The sequence below is a fragment of the Pinus tabuliformis genome, chromosome 2_2 (assembly GCF_031772625.1).
Source record: "Pinus tabuliformis cultivar Carrire ecotype Pingquan chromosome 2_2, CPIR1, whole genome shotgun sequence".
NCBI lineage: Eukaryota > Viridiplantae > Streptophyta > Pinopsida > Pinales > Pinaceae > Pinus > Pinus tabuliformis.
The window spans coordinates 423,403,794-423,422,585 of NC_142300.1; positions in this window are offsets into that span (position 1 = coordinate 423,403,794).

Genomic DNA, 18,792 nt, shown 5'->3' on the forward strand with positions numbered 1-18,792 from the left:
CAGCTGTTCCTCAAAATGGGTAAACAAACATATGGAGGTGAACGATCGGCCAATGGAAAAGTGGAGGTGACAGTGCAAACACGACCAAGGCTTTAATGGTTGATAATGTTACATTCACAGCGGTTATTTACCGGGTAGTTCATTTTTTAACGAGCTTAGACGTGGATTGAAACACTTGCTCGATCTTATGTTTATTTTTTAACGAGAATGAACTATGTGCTAAAACTGCTCGGATCTTGCGTTTATTTTTTAACGAGCATGAACTGTGTGCTAAAACTGCTCGATTTATATGGTCAAATTTTTTATTTTTTACCATGACTAGCTTTGCCCTTTTCAAAGATAGTACTGTATCCTCAATTGCTACATCAAACTAGTTAGAAATGAATAACATTTGCTTGAAAACGAGATTAAAACCCTAATATTTTGCTTTGAACTACGTAAAAAGCAATTAAAAAGTGTTTTTACCTCTCATTTTACCATTTCATTTGAACTTGGTTTGTTGGAGCTTTGGAGGTGCCTCTTCCCCCTTGATTTTCATTAGCTGATTCTGGGAGATTCTGCGGACGATTTTCGGCGCCGTCTGGACCAGGTAGGAGCTAAACCCTAGCTCTTTCTTTTCATGGTTTCCTTTTTCCATTCTGTGCCTGTTTTCCTATTACCCTGAGCCCCTGGGGTTTTGTTAGGATGCTCTGCCATTAGCGCACCTGGTTCACTCAAAACCTGCGCTGAATGTCAAGCTGCATGAAGGCAGTTTGACCTTCAACGCAGGTGGAACACTGGCTAGTTGCGTTGGGCACAAAAAAATAGTGTTGTTGCACAGTTTTTGATGAAAATTTTGCCAGTTTCTCATCAAATCCAGGATCTAACTCCTCTCATGTTTGTTTTTCAGAGATTATTGGAGCAAAATGACCCTTACATGGTGATAACGAGAACATGAAGAGGAGGACATGATTTCCCTCCATGATTCTGTCACAGTGAACGCACTGCGGAACTGTGGTCTGCTGAAGTTCTTTCATATCTCTAGTATGAGAGCACAGATCTCCCTACTACAGTATATGCTTGATGCTTGGGATCCTATCAACCAAGTATTTTAGATTAGGGGCAAATCTATCCCCTTGACCTTCGTAGACATTTACTTCTTGACTGGCTTGTCGAGGCGGGGTGCCCCCATTTCTTTGTCAGGTTCGGCCCGAGGGAATGACTCTGTGAGAGATTATGTCCGCCAGTATTGCAGGGAAGGATCTCAGCCGAGTAGATACGGCAAGGTCGTTATCCGTGAGATTACTGACAGGTATCTCAGGTCCATTTTGTATACTATTGGTAGGATGGCTGGTAGTGCATCTCTTCATGTTGCCAACAGATCCTATGTGCAGCACACCTTGGAGTGCCTCCAACCGAAAATATTCAACTGGTGTGATGCAGTACTTCTTCAGATGAAAAGTCAGTTGACCAAGGTAAAGGACGGGAAGTTGAAGAAATTTGGATTTGGTTCTATTTTGACTGCCTTTGCGTTGGAGAAGATACCAATGATGCAGCCTCAGTATATTGCACTCGACTTGCCTTATCCTACCGAGCCACGCATGCAGAGATGGGTTGATCACATGTCTAGGCATGCTGGTCAATCTCATATTTCTTTCACTCATACCTTCTTCAGGTGGTTCGAGTGTCAGGAGATGGTCTATTCCGAGTATCCATATGTTGGCATGGATTTCCGAGGTGATCCGGACTTGGTACTGTCGGACGGTGAACAATGGGGCGCTATTGGTAAAATCTTCGACCATATCACTTTTTACTGTTTTAATTTATAATGTCCTTATGCTTTATTCTATCAAGACTTTAATCAAACTCATGTGTGCATGCAGATGTTGGTCCTATTTGTCCAACAGTTCGCCCAAGAGCACCAGTTGCTGCCCCAGCAGGGGAGACTGCTGGGAGGTTTATCCTTCATGACCTTGATGTGGCCGAGACCCTCACAGCTGTGCAGGAGTAGGTTGAGAGCCTTACTCTTGGCATTCCGGATGTGAGGATCGACGAGTTACCTCTACAGTTGCAGCGTCATACTACTGGTGTGCCTAGACGATGGACTCGTCTCTTATGCATGATTGCACAGGCCGTGACGTGCTATCATGAGCATCACTAGGCTAGGGTGCCCCCTAGCATTTTTGAGCTTTTGGGTCATGCGACCGATTTTTGTCTTGGTTACAGAACATCATGTATAAACGATAAACAGCTTATATATATATATATATATATATATATATATATATATATTGATTTTCGGGGTTTATTCTGGTTGAGTTATATGATCCATATGTACAACATTGATGATGTGTCTCTTTTTATAAATGTCGCAAATGTCTATCTAACACATAGTTTGCTAATGAGTCGGTTAATGTGTTTAAGTTTCTGGAAATATGTTGGTATTGAATTAATTCAAACTGTCTTTCCAAAATCTTAACCCTTAGGAACATGCGATAAATAGCTGGGTTGCGGACGGAATATATACCATTGAGTTGTAGTATTACGAGTTGTGAGTCTAGCCTGACGATTAGTCGGCGTATACCATGGGTGATGGCATCAGAGAGTAGTTCTATCAACGCGCTATACTCAGCGATGTTATTCGTTGATTTCCAAATACATACACCTCTGAAACTTACTAACTCGCCGCTTGGATCAAAAATGGCCCAGGCTGCGAAGGACAGGTTCCGCGAACTACGACTCGCTCCGTCGGCATATCCAACACATGTCTCCAGAAGGTTTGACATCTGCAATAAATGTAAAAAGGTGGATTACTCGACCAAAACAATCACTTTAGCGAAAACAAAACACAACAAAAGCATACAGGTTACTATTTAAGCATAGTAATGCTTGAGGTACAACCCATTACGGGGTTGCGCCAGTGGAATTCCATCATAATCCATTAACTCGTAGGCCCCTTTTGCTAACACTCGTTTAACAATATAGGGGCCCATCCATAAAGAATTAAATTTACCAGCTCCCAATTTATCGGATTCTTGGTCATAAAGCATGACCAAGTCACCTTCTGAGAAGACACGGGGTTTGACATTTTTGTCGAACTGCGCCTTGACTCGTTTCTTATGGGATTTGTTAGCCAAAGCGGCATCACGACGGGTTTCATCAAATTGGATTAATTCCAAGAAACGGGCCTCTTCTTCCGAAGTTCCAGGGAGGAGATCAATTGCGAGTTTAAGAGACGAGATTTCAAACTGGATTGGCAAGACTGCTTCCAGGCCATACACCAGTTGGAAAGGTGTGAACCCGGTAGCATTCCTTACCGATGTTCGATAAGCCCACAAGGCTGAGTACAGGATTAGGTGCCACCTTCTTTTGTGAACTCCGATCATCCTTTGCAACATACGCTTCAGGACCTTGTTGATCGCTTCAACTTGTCCGTTGGCTTGTGGATAATACGGGGTAGAGCTGTCATGAGATAGCCCTAGCTTGGCAGCTAATTCAACCATCATGTGATTGCGAAAATGTGATCCATGATCTGTAACTATAGCCTGTGGTACGCCGAACCTGGCGACTACATGATTGAAAAAGAAAAGGGCAGCTGTTTCACCAGTGTTATCTAATGTAGGCATCGCCTCGGCCCATTTGGTAAAATAGTCAACGACGACTATAATATACCCATGCCCCCCGGTCGAGGTGGGGTTACATGTCATGAAATCGATGCCCCATTTGGCGAAAGGCCCAACAACAACTATTGGCTGTAAAGGTGCGGGTGGTCTTCTGGTTTTGCTATCAAAAATTTGACAAGCATGGCAACTTCTGACTGCGGTTATGCAATCTTTGAACATGGTTGGCCAGAAGTATCCTGCTCATAAGATTTTCTGTGTTGTAGCATATCTAGATTGATGACCCCCACACGCGCCTGAATGACACTCATTCAGGGCTTTTTCGGCCTCCTCATGGGTGAGGCACCTTCTCAGAACTGTATCGATACCACGACGGTAAAGCGTATCACCGACGATCATGTAGTCTTTCGCTTGGTATCGTATACATTTCTGTTCTGAGTGAGAGGTTAGGCCTGAATTTTTGGGTTTGGAGATAAATTATTATATCTCCATATCACTCATTGCTTTCAGATATCAGAAACAAATTCTCATCCACGATTGATTCTTTGGATGTTTCATCGTTGGACGACGATGGGAGATCGCACAATAATTCTGCGAAAACTAAAGCTTTCTTTGATTTGGATTTTACAAATTCCAGATCAAACTCTTGAAGGATCGCTATCCATTTTGAATACTTGCCCCCCAGCAACTGTCGTGACAATATATAAGTCATGGGGTTGCAATCTGATAGAATGGTAGTTTTCTGAAAGAGGACATAATGTCGAAATCTTTGTATCGCTTGAACAGCAGCGAGTGCTAGCTTTTCAATGTAAGAATATTTGCTTTCTGTATCATTCAAGTTTTTACTTAAATAATATATAGGATGTTCAATTCCATCGACTTCTTGAACTAAAACCATCGCAATGGTCGTATCCGCTGCAGCGAGATACAGGTTAAAATCTCTTTGATAGTCCGGGGCATACATTAATGATGCTTTTACTAGAGAATCTTTCAGAGCATCAAAGGAAGCTTGCGCCACCTGATCCCAGACAAAAGGTACATCCTTTTTCAAAAGACGATTATAACCTTTAGCAAGTTCTGCGTAATTTGGAATGAACGTCCTCAGAAAGTTTGCTTTCCCTTGGAGTTTCTGAATCTGAAGCAAATTCGAAGGTGGAGGAAAATCAATGATTGCCTGAACCTTGCAAGGGTTCAGGCAAATCCCATCCTTAGAGACTACAAAGCCAAGTAAACGACCAGAACTGACGCAAAATACACATTTTTGAGGATTGAGTCTAATCTTGTAGTGTCGGCAACGTAGAAATATCGCTCTTAAATGTTGCGGATGATCAGTCCGCTTTCATGAATGAGCCGGAAGGTCATCGAGGTATGGTTGAACGATGTTCTTGATGTCATGGAAGGCATAATTCATTGCCCTCTGAAACGTTGCCCCTGCGTTCTTTAAACCAAAGGGTAACTTTCGATAAGCGAATGTGCCCCACGGACAAATGAATGCAGTCTTTGACTGGTCCTGTGGGCGGATATTTATTTGATTATACCTAGAAAATCCATCCATGAATGAAAAGATTTCACATCCGGCGCATTCATCAATTATCTGGTCGATGAAGGGTGTAGGGTAGTTGTCTTTCGGACAAGCTTGGTTTACATCCCTATAATCGACACACACTCTAATTGTCCCTTGTTTCTTCATAGCAGTGAAAATATTTGATACCCAATCGGTTAGAGGAACCGGGTAGATGAAACCAGCATGGAGAAGCTTTTCAAATTTTGCTTTAATGGCAACGGCTTTCTTGGGGTGCACCTGCCGAAGCCGTTGTCTTACTGGTTTGACATTAGGATACATCTTAATTTCGTGTTCAATGATACTCGAGTCAATGCCTGGCATTTCATCATATGAACAAGCAAAGACATCTCTGAATTCGCGAAAAAGAGCGTTATATATTTCCAGTTCTGAAGGAGAACATCCTTTGCTGACATAAATATTCTCTACAACATTTGTTTTGGTTGAGATATTTATGGCTATAGTCTCTTCAATATTGGATACGTTTCGCTCGGAATCCACCGTACTTACAGTATTTGATAGGAATTCAAAAACTGAAGGGTGATAAAGGTCATGTTGAGTATCTTCTTCATATTCTGGAAGAAGGGAACGATGGTGGCAATCATTCCATGGTGTCCCCTCAATCAACATTGATTGTAGGATTCCTTCGTCCGTTGCATGCACTCGCGACCAAGGATCTAAAGGGGTACCATATTCTCTAGACCTATCTACCCAAACGCTTGATGAGTGTTGATTTGGGTTCGCCTCCCATGCCAGAAACATTGATTGCTACAAAATTTCTATTGGGCTTGGGGGCAAAACCATTGCATGATCCATGTCGATATCGTCTTCTGAGATCTTCGTGGAAGATATCATATTGCAGGCTCTTACCAACGCTACTTCTCCTATATAGATGGGAGGTGGAAGTGCAAAAGTTCCCATTAATGTGGGGTCTTTCAGTAGGCCTACTCCAATATCTTGAAGCGAATGGTTGCTACCATGGATCATAGGAATGCTTCCCGTAACTTGTGAACCATTAGGGAGGAAGTTTTGTTGGTCGACGATTGTAATCCCCCCTTGAAAGGGGAATGCAATCTTTCTAAGATAGGTCAACACAACTGCTGCCATGGCATAGATCCACTGTTGTAATCAAGATTCCCATCGATGACTTCAACATCTATTTCTACCGTTTTTCCCCCTAGTTCAACCTTCAAGTTATTTAGGATACCATACGGGGTATATGTCCTTCTGTCAAATGCTTTTAAAGTTTGTCGATGATCGTGACAAGGTTGGAGATCCTAAAGTTTTCCAGCAACTCATCGACATAATACATGTAGATGCCCCCTCATCAATAATTGTCCGATGAACAGTTTTGTTGAGGGCTTTCACTTGGATAAGGAAAGCTAGTTGAGCTGGTAACTGAGGATCGTATCCTTTATGGTCAAAGGATACAAGATTGGAATCCTTAGGATCAACCCCACCAATGGCTGATAACAAAGCTTGCCTTTGGGATGGGCAATTTTGTAGTACTTCAAGAGTCGACATAGCGGATGGCGATTGGGCCAAATCTTCCACTATGTTATAGTGCTGCGCTGCTCTGGCGCGAGGATTAAATGTCGACTTGTGTACTACTCCCTTTGGCGGTTTTATCGTTAATTCAGGGATGATGGGCGGTACAACTTCTGTCGAAGTTGTTGTCGAACTGCTTGGTTGATCTTTTTCCTTGCCGTTCGACAGCTGCGGATTCCCGTAATCTTTGTTCCTTGTCGAAATCAAAGCATCATTTTGTTGCTTGGAGATCGACAACATTAGCACTTGCGACGTGGAAGCATTTCCACTATCAACTAGATTTTGACCTGGATTTGGAAACGGATCAGTTAACACAGCTGAGGTTTGCGAACTTTTGAAGAATTTCTTCAGCTCAGCTTTGTATGGACATTCACTTGTCCAATGACGCTCGTCACATATCTGACACCCTGTGGTAGGGGGTTTCCTATTTCCATGAGAGTTTGAAGAAGTTTTTTCAGGGGATGACTCACCCTGTTTCTTCTTCTTCCCTTTGTTTTGCTTTTTCCTGCTTCCTGGTTGTTTGGTTTCTTTGCCTTTATCTGCTGATATGGCATTTACTTCCGAAGCAAGAATTTCATCTTTTGCATTTTGATCTGAAGTCTTACGGGCCTTCTTGGAGTTGGCCTTTGTCAACTTCACGTTTGTCGTGCCAATCACACCATCGCCGGCATGAGAGTCATTATTTGATTTAGGAGGAGGAGGAATTGAGAATTCTGGTCTAGGGGCGTCAGGTATTTTGTCGTAGAGCATGCCAGACTGAGTATAGACTAAGTCTAGATACTGCGCACGAGCGATAACTTGCTCTTCTGTTACGACTCCCCCCTTTGCCACATCTTCCGTTATAGCAGGAAGTAACGACTTGATAAACCATTCAGCTAATAGCTGATCGGGAACATACGTTTTTACCATCCTACGACGACGTCGCCACTCATGTATATGATCAGATATGTGAGTGGCTGTTGTCTGTTTGAAGTTGGTTAATATTTCCATTCCCGTTTCATACCTTATCGGTAATTGAAAATGGGTTAAGAAAGTCGTGGCTAGGGTGCTGAAATTGTCGAACAAAGCTCTAGGCAATTCAATGTACCATTTAGCCGCTGGACCCGTTAACGTCCCTTGAAAGAGGTGAAGCCTTATCGAATCATCATTTAAAGTGTTTGAAGAACACCATAGATGAAAGGTCATCACGTGATTCGATGGATCTTCACCCAGATTTCCATTAAATTTAGGAATGTCTGAAGGAAGTTTGTGAGGAATCGCTGGCCACCAAGGGGCGTAAGCAATTGGATCCTTTGTTAACCGGTGTAAATCAGGTAACTCTAAAGTTGCCACGAATGGTAACTGTTGATTCAGGTTAGGTGAAGCATACCCAGGATACGATGGGATCGCCTGAGCAGTTGGCCTTTGCATACCAGCATAATGCAATTGATGTTGGTATGACTGATACGGTTGGTGGACTTGACCACTGTAAAGTGGTTGATTTTGACCATTTTGAATGTACGGTTGTTCACTGTTCGCAAAGATCTGCTGCTCAGAACCTTGGTATACTTGTTGGAATTGCGGTTGTTGATATTTCACCAGCCACGGTTGTGAATCCATGTTCTGTTGCGCTATACTAACCGTTGGACCAAGGTGTGGGGTAATTGTACCCGTTTGGACCTGTGTCACCCCACCAGTAGGCAATTGTGGTTGAGTCACAGGGTCAAGGGGCTGTTGCATTACAACCTGAGAAATCTGAGGTTGACATACAACAGGTAACGTTTGAACCTGCGACACTGTCACAATAGCCGGTGTGGTCAGGATGTTCGATATAGGTACACATTGTTGCACAGAATACAAAACCCTTGGTTGTTGAGGTAGCATAGGTACCCAACCAGTTGATGTAATTCCGGTATATCCTGAATACTGTTGTGAACTCCCGTATGGATATCCTCCCGAAGGGGGTAACGAAAGGGCATACTGCCCCCCATACGGTGGCAATCTGGAACTCAAGGGGATTTTTTGTCCTTGGAGACTGGATTGCCCAAATTGACCTCTAAATGGATCAATCTGGCGAGTCTCAACACAAGAGTTGTCAGATATTATTCTGGAGGAACAAACTGGAACGGACCACACTGTCGAAATAGTCCCTGGGTGGACTCCTTCTAGCGGTTGTGAGCTAGTTGGGACAGAGGGTATGCCGGCAAACATTATTGTAGTGATGGCAGGGAGTTCTCCTATCGCTGTGTCATTCGACACAGTCCTAGATGTTGACGGTTGTTCAGACATTTTGAGTCTATCCAAGAGATTACCTAGCGATTCTACAGGAACTTCCACTTGTGGTAGACTAACTTCTGATGTCGAAGGAAATAAAATGACCCCGACTCCAAAATGTGTTGGAGTACTTGCTTGCGGATCTTCTACAATTTCGTCTATCGCAATCAAACCAGGCGGAAGGGGAAGACCGTCAGGTCCGTAAAATATTTTTGGTGCCAAAGAAGGGGTTGATTCGACAGTGACAGTTGTTTGAGGAGCAAGACTCTCTGAACCGGTCGCAGATGGAACTGGTTCAGTAACGCAAGTATTTGCTCTCAGACTAGGATCAGTATTACTGTCCCTCTATGGATGTTGAACTTCTTCTATAGAGGCAGGGTTTCCAGAAATGTTTGGAGTAACCGGAATCTCAGATGTTGTTGGAACACTTGTTCTAACTTTGATAGGAGATTTCTAACCGGTTAAACGAGTTCGCTTTGTCCGTACTGTTTTCGATTCCAGAGACAAAGACGGTTGACTCGTAAGCCTCCGCGAACAACGGGGTTTCAATTTACTTTCTTCCACGGTTGCGGATTACTCGATCAACCAAAATACAAAAAGGGGAAAGTGTGTTTCCGAATTAAATGAATTTTTTAGACGCTTTAGACACAACTTGCTTTTTCACTTTTAAAGAGTCGAGAAAAAGCTAAAGATGACTCTAGTCTCCTTCGATGTTTTAACGAGCTCGAAGTGACAAATGCTCGGATGGACTTTTTCCGTTATTGATTCTGAAAAAGGCCAAAAGGAACTACTCTGGAGTTCTAGGTAGAGGGTGTGCCAAACATTTTGCAAAATTGAAGAATACTTATTAGGGTACGGGCGGTCGATCTTCCTGAATGCTGTGTTCAGTGCATTGCGATCAGTAGGGCGGCCGACACGGCTTCCTAAGGATAAAGGTTTTATGCCTATAGGGGTCTCCCAATATATACGTGACGGTACGTGGGAGCACAATCTGTACTGGCGCTACCGTCCCTCAAGAGGAATCACCCACCATCAACGAGATCGACAGTCACCAGGCTTTACGACGCCGGAACACGTCTCTAGCCTAGACCTCTATGTTGTGTGTTATGTTGCAAAGCATTGTTAAGTTCATTCAATTTATTTTAGGTTGATCTTTTTAGAAGTTTGCCTTTTGAGGTTCACCATGAGATGTATGATACAATTCCTAAATGCAGTCTAAAGATGATAAGCAAGCTTTATATCTTTTCAACTTATGAAAATCCTAGCTACAAAGGGAAAAGAAAGACACCATCTTTTCTCAAAGAGCAATCAGCACACTCTAATGCACTTTTCTTAAATCAAACATGCAAACTATCAAGATGAAAATGCACAATGCAGGTGTTTGTTTTCTGCTTTCTTAGTATTGATGCCTACAAAGAAAGCTTTTTGTACAACTTTGAATTTGATTTTAAATGACAAATACAAACAAGTTTACTTTTTCGAAATCAGAGAGGGTAGGAGAGATTACAACACTTAACGATTTTCGAAATGAATACTTGTTTTCGACACTTAAAAGAGACAAACTCAAACCAAAATCAAAAGTAAATGTATAATCAACTGTAAACAGCCAATGAACTCTCTCCTAAGATCACAATCAACAGATCTAAATCAAGGGCTACAGGATGACTATTTCACTCTTGCAAAGGAAAACTGTAAATGACGCCACAAACACATAAAAACACTCACAGTCTTTTTGTACAAAAGGAGGCGGAATTTAAGTAGAGAAAAGGAGTTATCAGACAGGTACCTATGCTGGTTACAGGCTGCAAAAAATAGAGATCAAAACAAGGCAAAACAGAGCAGAGAACCCCAGCTGCACAAGGCCTAACTGGATCAGCGCACCCTCAACACAGGGGTTTTGACATTCAGCGCAGGTAGCCTTCACGGGACCTGCGTTGAAATGCAGAACCTCTTCACAGGGTCTGCGCTGAAGGAGAAACGAGAGTTTCTCACTGGGTTCTGGGTCACAGTTTGCTGATTAATCTATGGTTTCAGGCCAAATAAAAGCAACAAGCAAGGTATAATCAAAGGGATGCTTTGAGGGAGTACTAAGATCTATCACAAAGGATCATCAAATCATTTGTGAGTCCATAGTTCAGATCATAGACAAATCCAGTGATTGGATCAAGGCAGCAGCTGTCTACTTTGCATCTGAGAATAGCAGATGCAGTTCGATTGTTGTTGTTGAGTCTATGAAACAAAAAATGATAGAAACACAAATAAAATGACTAAACAGATCTCCCCAGTGGAGTCGCCAATTTGTTGTGGGGAAAAATGCCTATGCAGGACGATCCTATCCACCTAAGGTGTGACAGTGCCTTAGCAACAAACAGAAACAATATTCTATTATTCTTCCTTTATGAATTAAGAATGAAGAGAGATGGATGGACTAACCGGTGTCTTCCGTTTGTCCCTCGATCCGGTTTCTCTTCTCTTTGGGAGTTCCCAGCTACTTGCCTTCTTGCTCGCCCAGCTTCAAGAGGTTTCTGCAAGATCACAAGAAGATAACACTACACAAAGACAGATTCATATTCATAACTAGTTCAAGATTAGAAATAAACTAAACATACTAATGCAATCATACATCAAAGATACACCAATATATAGGAGAAACCAAGATAGCTTTATTGATGAATAATAAGGTTCAGGAAGAGATACAACCCAGAGGGCTCCAATCCAGCATCTCCTTCCCAGCAAATGAAATTCCTATCTTCCCCTTCCTTCAAAGCATTAAGAACCCAATGATTCCAATCTCAAACCAACAACAATTCTTTGCAATAAAAAAATTCTAGCCTCTAGATCTCATGGAGGAGAGATCCATATATAGATGTTTGGAGAGAGGATGAGTCAGCTTGAGATCTGGCTAGTGTCCCCTCCCTCTGTCAGTTCTTGATTCCACTTGGAGGTTCTTGCTTCCACTTGGAGATTGGGAACCTCTTACTCATCACTAGTCGAATTCACTGAGGCAAGTGTCATTGAGGAATATTCTGGAAGCTTCCTGGGTCTTGACACCTCTTGGAATGAACTTGCCATTTGTCAACTCTCGCTCAGCGCACCCTGGTAGTGCTTCTACCTGCGTTGCAGTGCAGGTAGCCAGTGTTGACTTTGCATTTCAGCGCAGACAGCTAGTGGAGCCACTGAATTGATCCTGAATTGACTTGTTTTTGAGCAGTTTCTGGTGGAGAACTTCTGTGAATTGTTGTGGTTTGTTAGCCTTGTTCCTCTAGGGGTAGGAACAACATGTTTAGGGACTTTGGATCCCTTAGATTATGGACATTTCATGCTTATAGCTGTAAGGCACAAAAATGTCTATAACAAACCACACCTACAACAATGTTGTCCATAGCTTAACTAGCCATAACCCCTTTCAGCTGAGGTTGGGATTCCAGCCACTATGTCCCACTCATGTTGTTATACCATTTGGAGCTACTAAGGAAGATTCAGTTCATGTCCAGTCCGAAGATGAGAGGGATAATAGCTACATTGAGCTCATTCAACACATCTTCTATTAGGTCCATGACATATTAGACAGAGCCAATGTTAAGTACAAGTATTGTCATGATCAACATCGGATTCCACACATGTTCTGGATACGTGACAAAGTGTGGTTACATTTCCAGAAGAAGTGCCTTGTTGGGTCCCACTGCAAGACTCTCCTACTATAATATGGGCCTTACACCATCACTAAGGCTATAGAGGACAATTATTTTGAGCCATTTTGAGGCCCAAATTTTTTTTTGGAAAATAAGTGAGCATGAGTTCTAAAATCATGTTTGTAGTCGAAAATTCTAGTCCTCACATAGACATTTGTAATAAGGTATTGTGCACATCAAATGGAGATTGTAAGCCAAAGTTATATCCTCAAGAATTTGATGTACTAATTTACCCAAACCCATCCCACAATTTTGGCACTTCATCTCCCAGGTTAGGTTTTTGGATGTTTAAGGTTTTCCATTCTTTCTCAATAAAAAATAAGCCTTTGAGCCTCATTGTAACACAGTTCATAGGCATGTAGCTGCCACATCTCTTATTAGAGATAAGCTACCATCGGTTGAGCTAGTTTATTTCCATTCCTTATGTAAACATATTTTAGTTCTTTGATATTAATGAAATGTAGTGTTACTTTTGCTGCAACTCTTTATTTATGGTTATATATATATTTTGTTGTGTTCATGTTTAAATTTGGATCAGTGGTATAAGAGCGGTTTAATTTTTCTCTTTTTTTCTTTGCATGTCCCCGACGAATTCACGATATAAGGAGTTAGGGTTCAAGCTAGATGAACCTTTACAATACTAGCCTCACAAACCTCGAAAGCCTCCCATGGAATAAGAAAAGAAATATGAGGGGGTATTATATCCTTTCAAAATATTTCTTGAAGAAGCCTTTAAGTGACAAAGGAACATGATGATGGAAAAATTTGCCCAGATCCTTCAACGACTACCCACATGCAATGCATCTCCTTCTAGTAGCTACTCTCAAAGCACCACACCCTTTAATGTACACTTTAACTTTGATATCCCCATATTTGAAGGTCATATGGATGCGAATGCCGCAGATAAATGGCTAAATTTGCTTCAAGGGTATTTTTCGATTCATAATTTTCCCAGCTAGGAAAATATTACTTTTTCACTCTTAAAAGCCACCCCCCACATTAAGCACTCATGGGAAACCTATTGTGACAATAGGGACCATAGTGCACCCTCACTATTTCTAGCCACACCTAGATGGAATTCTTTCTCGAATGCCATCAAGGTGTAGTATTACCCTATCAGTGGCTACAATGATAAATACATAAAGTGAACCACATTGCGGCAGAGAAGGGACTAAGACATGTTGGAGTTCACAAATATTTTTCATACCCTTCGCATGAAGTCAGGTATCAAGAATTCTAAGCGAATTTGGTACTCAAGTACCACAACTGTCTACACAAGTAAATCTAGGATGGCATGGAATTCTTTGACAACTCCTCGCTTGGCATGGCCTATCAATACGTTGTTAAGATCGAGTAGAACTTTAAAAATAACAAGTCAGACTTTGGATGTGTGAATCTTAAGTAAGGGAAAGGCACCTCCAAGTGACAAAGAAAAGGAAAAATCAAAGGCGAGGGAGCCTAGGAAAAACCCCTGATGGCGCAAACAAAGAACAACACCACGAATAAAAATAAGGACATGGGAAAATTGTGTGAGTTCCATAAGAGCCCCACTCACAACGCAAGTGAGCTTCAATCCAAGAAGTCACTCTTGGCTGAGATGGAAGCTTCTAAATCAGATGCACGTTTCAACTCTGAGTTATACCCTTATAAAGGGAATTACAAAGGGAAGCAGATTATTGATGCAGAACCTAGTCCCACCATTGCCAACAATAAGATATAGAAGAAGGAGCCTAAATATCTCGAGGAGGGGGAGCACTTATTCCACTCACAAATGTGGGTGAAGGGTTCTCATGTGCAGTTCATTATCAATAGTGGAAGCCAAAAGACCATCATTTCAACAGAGGTCGTGAATCAGTTGTGCCTACCAAACACATCACACTAGCAATGATACACCATCTGGTGGCTTCACCGAGGACAAGATCTATGTGTTAGTGAGCAGTGCCACCTTCCCTACAAAATAAATCCCTTCATCAATGAGGTAATGTGTGATGTTTCTCCTCTTGAATTTTTTGATGTATTATTAGGAAAACCATACTTGTGGAAGTGGCATGTTGTGTATGTGTCTAGGCCTCGTACTTTAGGGAATAAGTTGTATAGGATACTATAGGTAGCACCACCTACCACTACCTCTTTGATCACTGCGAAACAATGTAGTAAGATCATTTCCAAGGATGGGAAATTTGTTTTCCTTATGATTCACCCTCATAGAAATAAGAATATTATGGCCATGGCATCGAGACATGGCTCTTCTACATGTCAGTAGCGGAAGGACAAGGTCTTGGAGGAAAACATGGACATTTTCACCTCAGCCATAGGGCTACCTCTACAATTGAAGGTCAAGCACTCCATTGCTCTGACTGTGGGCACATCACTACCGAATGCACCAATATATTAACACCATGTTCTAGAGAAAAATTATATATAGAGGAGGATTCAGGAGATGTTGTAGAAAGGGCACATCATGCCAAGTTCATCACCCTGTGGGAGCCTGATCATGTTGGTATAGTATAAGGAAGGGATGTTGAGACACTATGCTGACTATCTCGAGATGAACAAAATCATTACTCAGAATAGGTATCGAATTCCATGGATTGATGACCTTCTAGACAAGCTCAAGGGGACTAAATATTTCAAGAAGATTGACTTGATGTTTGGTTATCACTAGATACCAATCAAACCCTCTGATGTGTGGAAGGTTACCTTCAAGTCCAAGGAGGTCCTTTTTGAAAGGCTAGTCATACATTTTAGGTTGTAGAATGCCCCCACAAATTTCATGATGCTGATGGACAACATCTTGTGACCCTTCACCAACTCATTCATTATGGTGTGTTTGGATGAAATCCTGATCTTTATCCGGATTTAGGAAGAGCATCTCCCACACATTGAACAGTTCCTCCAAACCCTGCGACAACACAAGTTGTGTGCCAATTTGGAGAAATGTACTTTTGGTATCACCCATGTTAAATATCTAGGGTACATAATTAATGAGTAGGGTGTGCATGTGAACCAAACTAATATACAAGTCATTCAATATTATCCCACCCCAACCACTCTAATAGAGCTCCATAGCTTTCGGGGTCTTGCCAATTTCTACTGTAGGTTCATGTTGGGGTTATTTCATGTCACTTGGCCTTTAATTCAAGTTACCAATAGAATGACTTTACTGAGTTGAAGCACCGTCTCTGCTCTGCACCAATGCTCACATTACCAAACCTACAACAACAATTTGAGTTTGAGACAGATTCCTCCGTCTATGATATTGGCACAGCTCTTACTTAGTAGGGGCATCCAATGGCATATCACAATGATACAATTTTAGACACAGTCTGAAAGTATCCCACCTATGTAAAATATATGTATTCCATTATGCAATCCTGCCAAAAATCGAAGCATTACATTATGGGGAACGAAAAGGTCATCCACACAGACCACCAACCCCTGCATTTCATACAGACACATGGGGAGTTGTAGAACGATTGCCATCAGAAATTGTCCAAATACCTACAACAACTCCATTGGAACATTAAATAAAATAAGGGAAACAACAATAATGTTGCGAACTCCCACAGCCAACCGTCAGTCATGGCACTGATCACTTTGCTCAACTCTTGTGGGCACGAGACTTCAGGGTGGCTGCATCTTTACAAGAGCGATCCAAAATTTGACAATGCATACTAGACGCCCCTAGAAGCCAAGAAAGTTCCAAATTTTCATCTCCATGATGCACATTTATGCCACCTAGGACATATTTTTGTTCCTTCAAGTGAGCATGCCGAGATGATTTGGGAGGTGCACTACAATTACGTCACTAGATATTTCGGAGTAGAGAAAATAGTAGTAGCATTGAAAAAGTAATTTTATTAGCCGAACCTTCGATGAGATGTGTGGAAGTACATCATATCCCACACTTCCTATGCCATTTCCAAACCAACCATTAAGAATCAAGGCCTATATATGCCTCTTCCTACTCTTATACGACCTTGGGAATCCGTCTCCATGGATTACATGTCGGGCCTTCCTTCTACTAAGCATGGCAATGACTATGTTTTCATTGTCATCGACAAATTTTGTAAGTTGGCTATTCTAGTGGCCTACAAGAAGAGTATCACAACAAAATCCAGCGCTAATATATTCTTTGAATGAGTGTGGATTCACTTTGGGATCCCACAGTCCATTATCTCAGATCAAGATAGTATGTTCCTAAGTGTTGGCATTATGATACAAGTGTTGTCCTTGATGGCAACTCACTCAGAGACAAGTAAAAGTGATGGCAACTTGATCAGAGGACAAATCTCAGTACAACAGGACAAGAAAGAGATATATGCAGGTTCATTAAGTAAAAACAGCGTGTACACGCAGGTTGGCTTCAGTAAAAGCGCGTACATGTGAAAAGTACCTTTGGTCCGTGGCGGTTAGTCCTTGGAAGTTGTGCCTATGGTTTTGGACCATGGTGTCTTGACGGGCGTGTCGATCCCTAGTTTTGAAGTTGATGGTATTGTGTTACTATGGTTTTGGTCCATGGTATTGTGAAGGGCCTAAGGCTATATAAGGAGAAGATCATTAGGTAGAGGATGAAAAAGCAAGCAGTGAGAGTGTGTGAGTGACGAATATCTGATGAGGTGAGAGATCCAAATGCTGGTTATGGGTTGGTGATCTAAACCAAGGTTTCACTCATGAGGAGGATGATGATGAAAGATGGAACGGGATCTCAAGGCTTGGAATGATTATCTTCATATGGTTTGATTGGGAATAGACTAGATCTATTGATGCATGTTTATTGTTATTGTTATGATCTGAGTTGGATCTAGTTGTAGTTATGTTGTCTGTGTTCTTGACAGGGTTTCAGTGATTCAGTATTGGGTGATTCAGAGATTGATGATGCAGGTTGTACTACAATGGTGATTGTTTCATGGATCCAGTATGAAAATGTATGAAACGTGGTCCCGGGAAGATCGTAGGCCGGCGCCTACGTGTTGGTAAACATATCAGCCAGTACAAGAGCCAGGGGGTTGTAGCTCCCTTCCAGGAGCAGCTGGAAAATGAGTGAAGGTTGTAGCCTTCTGTAGGGTTGGCACCTACGTACTAGTAAATGGATCAGATAGTACAAGAGCTATGAGGGTTGTAGCCCTCTGCAGGTTGTAGCCTGTGTGCTGGTAAATGACTGCACCAGTACATTGTAAAAGAAGTTTCTTATTAAAGAAGAAAGAGACGAATTGCAGCAGGTGGTTTTCACCCACATTGGGTTTCCACCTTATATCATGGTGTTCATGTGTGTGGCTTTTGTGTGATGATCTGTTCTGTTATACTGCACCTGTTTCCTGTTAATATGGTTAATAATGTTCTGATGCATTTACTGAAGATAAGCTAACTGAATCATAAGATTTCTGGATATACCTAGTTGCTTTAGACACAGTAGCGTGTACACGGGGGTTCACTTAACTGAAGTAGTGTATATGTTTCTGAGAATGAAATTTGTAAAGGTTTTACTGATCTGATAATACTGATTCACCCCCCCCCCCTCTCAGTATTATTTCCAACAATTGGTATCGGAGCAGGTCCTTCAGAGAAGCTTGATGCTTGAAGGAAATTCGTAGAACAATGGGGAAGAAAGCGCGTCAGAAGAAGAAAACAACTCAAAGGAACAATGACAACCTGCCATTGAGTGGAAGCAAGAATTCAGATCCTGAATCACCTCAGATTGAAGATGGGCAAGCAAATGAACCATCAGATCAAATCATAGATCAGCAAGATCTACCTAGCAAAAAGGAGAATGCCCTCAAAGAAGAAATCATCAGACTAGAAGATCAGTTGGAATGTGCCTCCAGAATTCGACAAATGCTGCTAGCACTGAATAAAGAGCAAGAAAATGAGATCCTCAAACTAAGGCATCAGCTGGATGAAGGAAGGAAAGCTGAAGAGACCTTGAAGAAGCAATGTCTGGAAAAAGAAGAACAACATCAAGTTGAGGTAAATATCTTGAAAAGTAAATTAGCAGAAAAAGATAAACTATTACGATTTCAAGATAGTACTAAGATCTTGGATGATATTCTTAGTAGTCAAAGGTCCCCTGCTATCAAAACTGGTCTTGGTTTTCATGAGTCTATTGAAGGTGAGTCTGGTTCACAAAGTAAGACAAGAA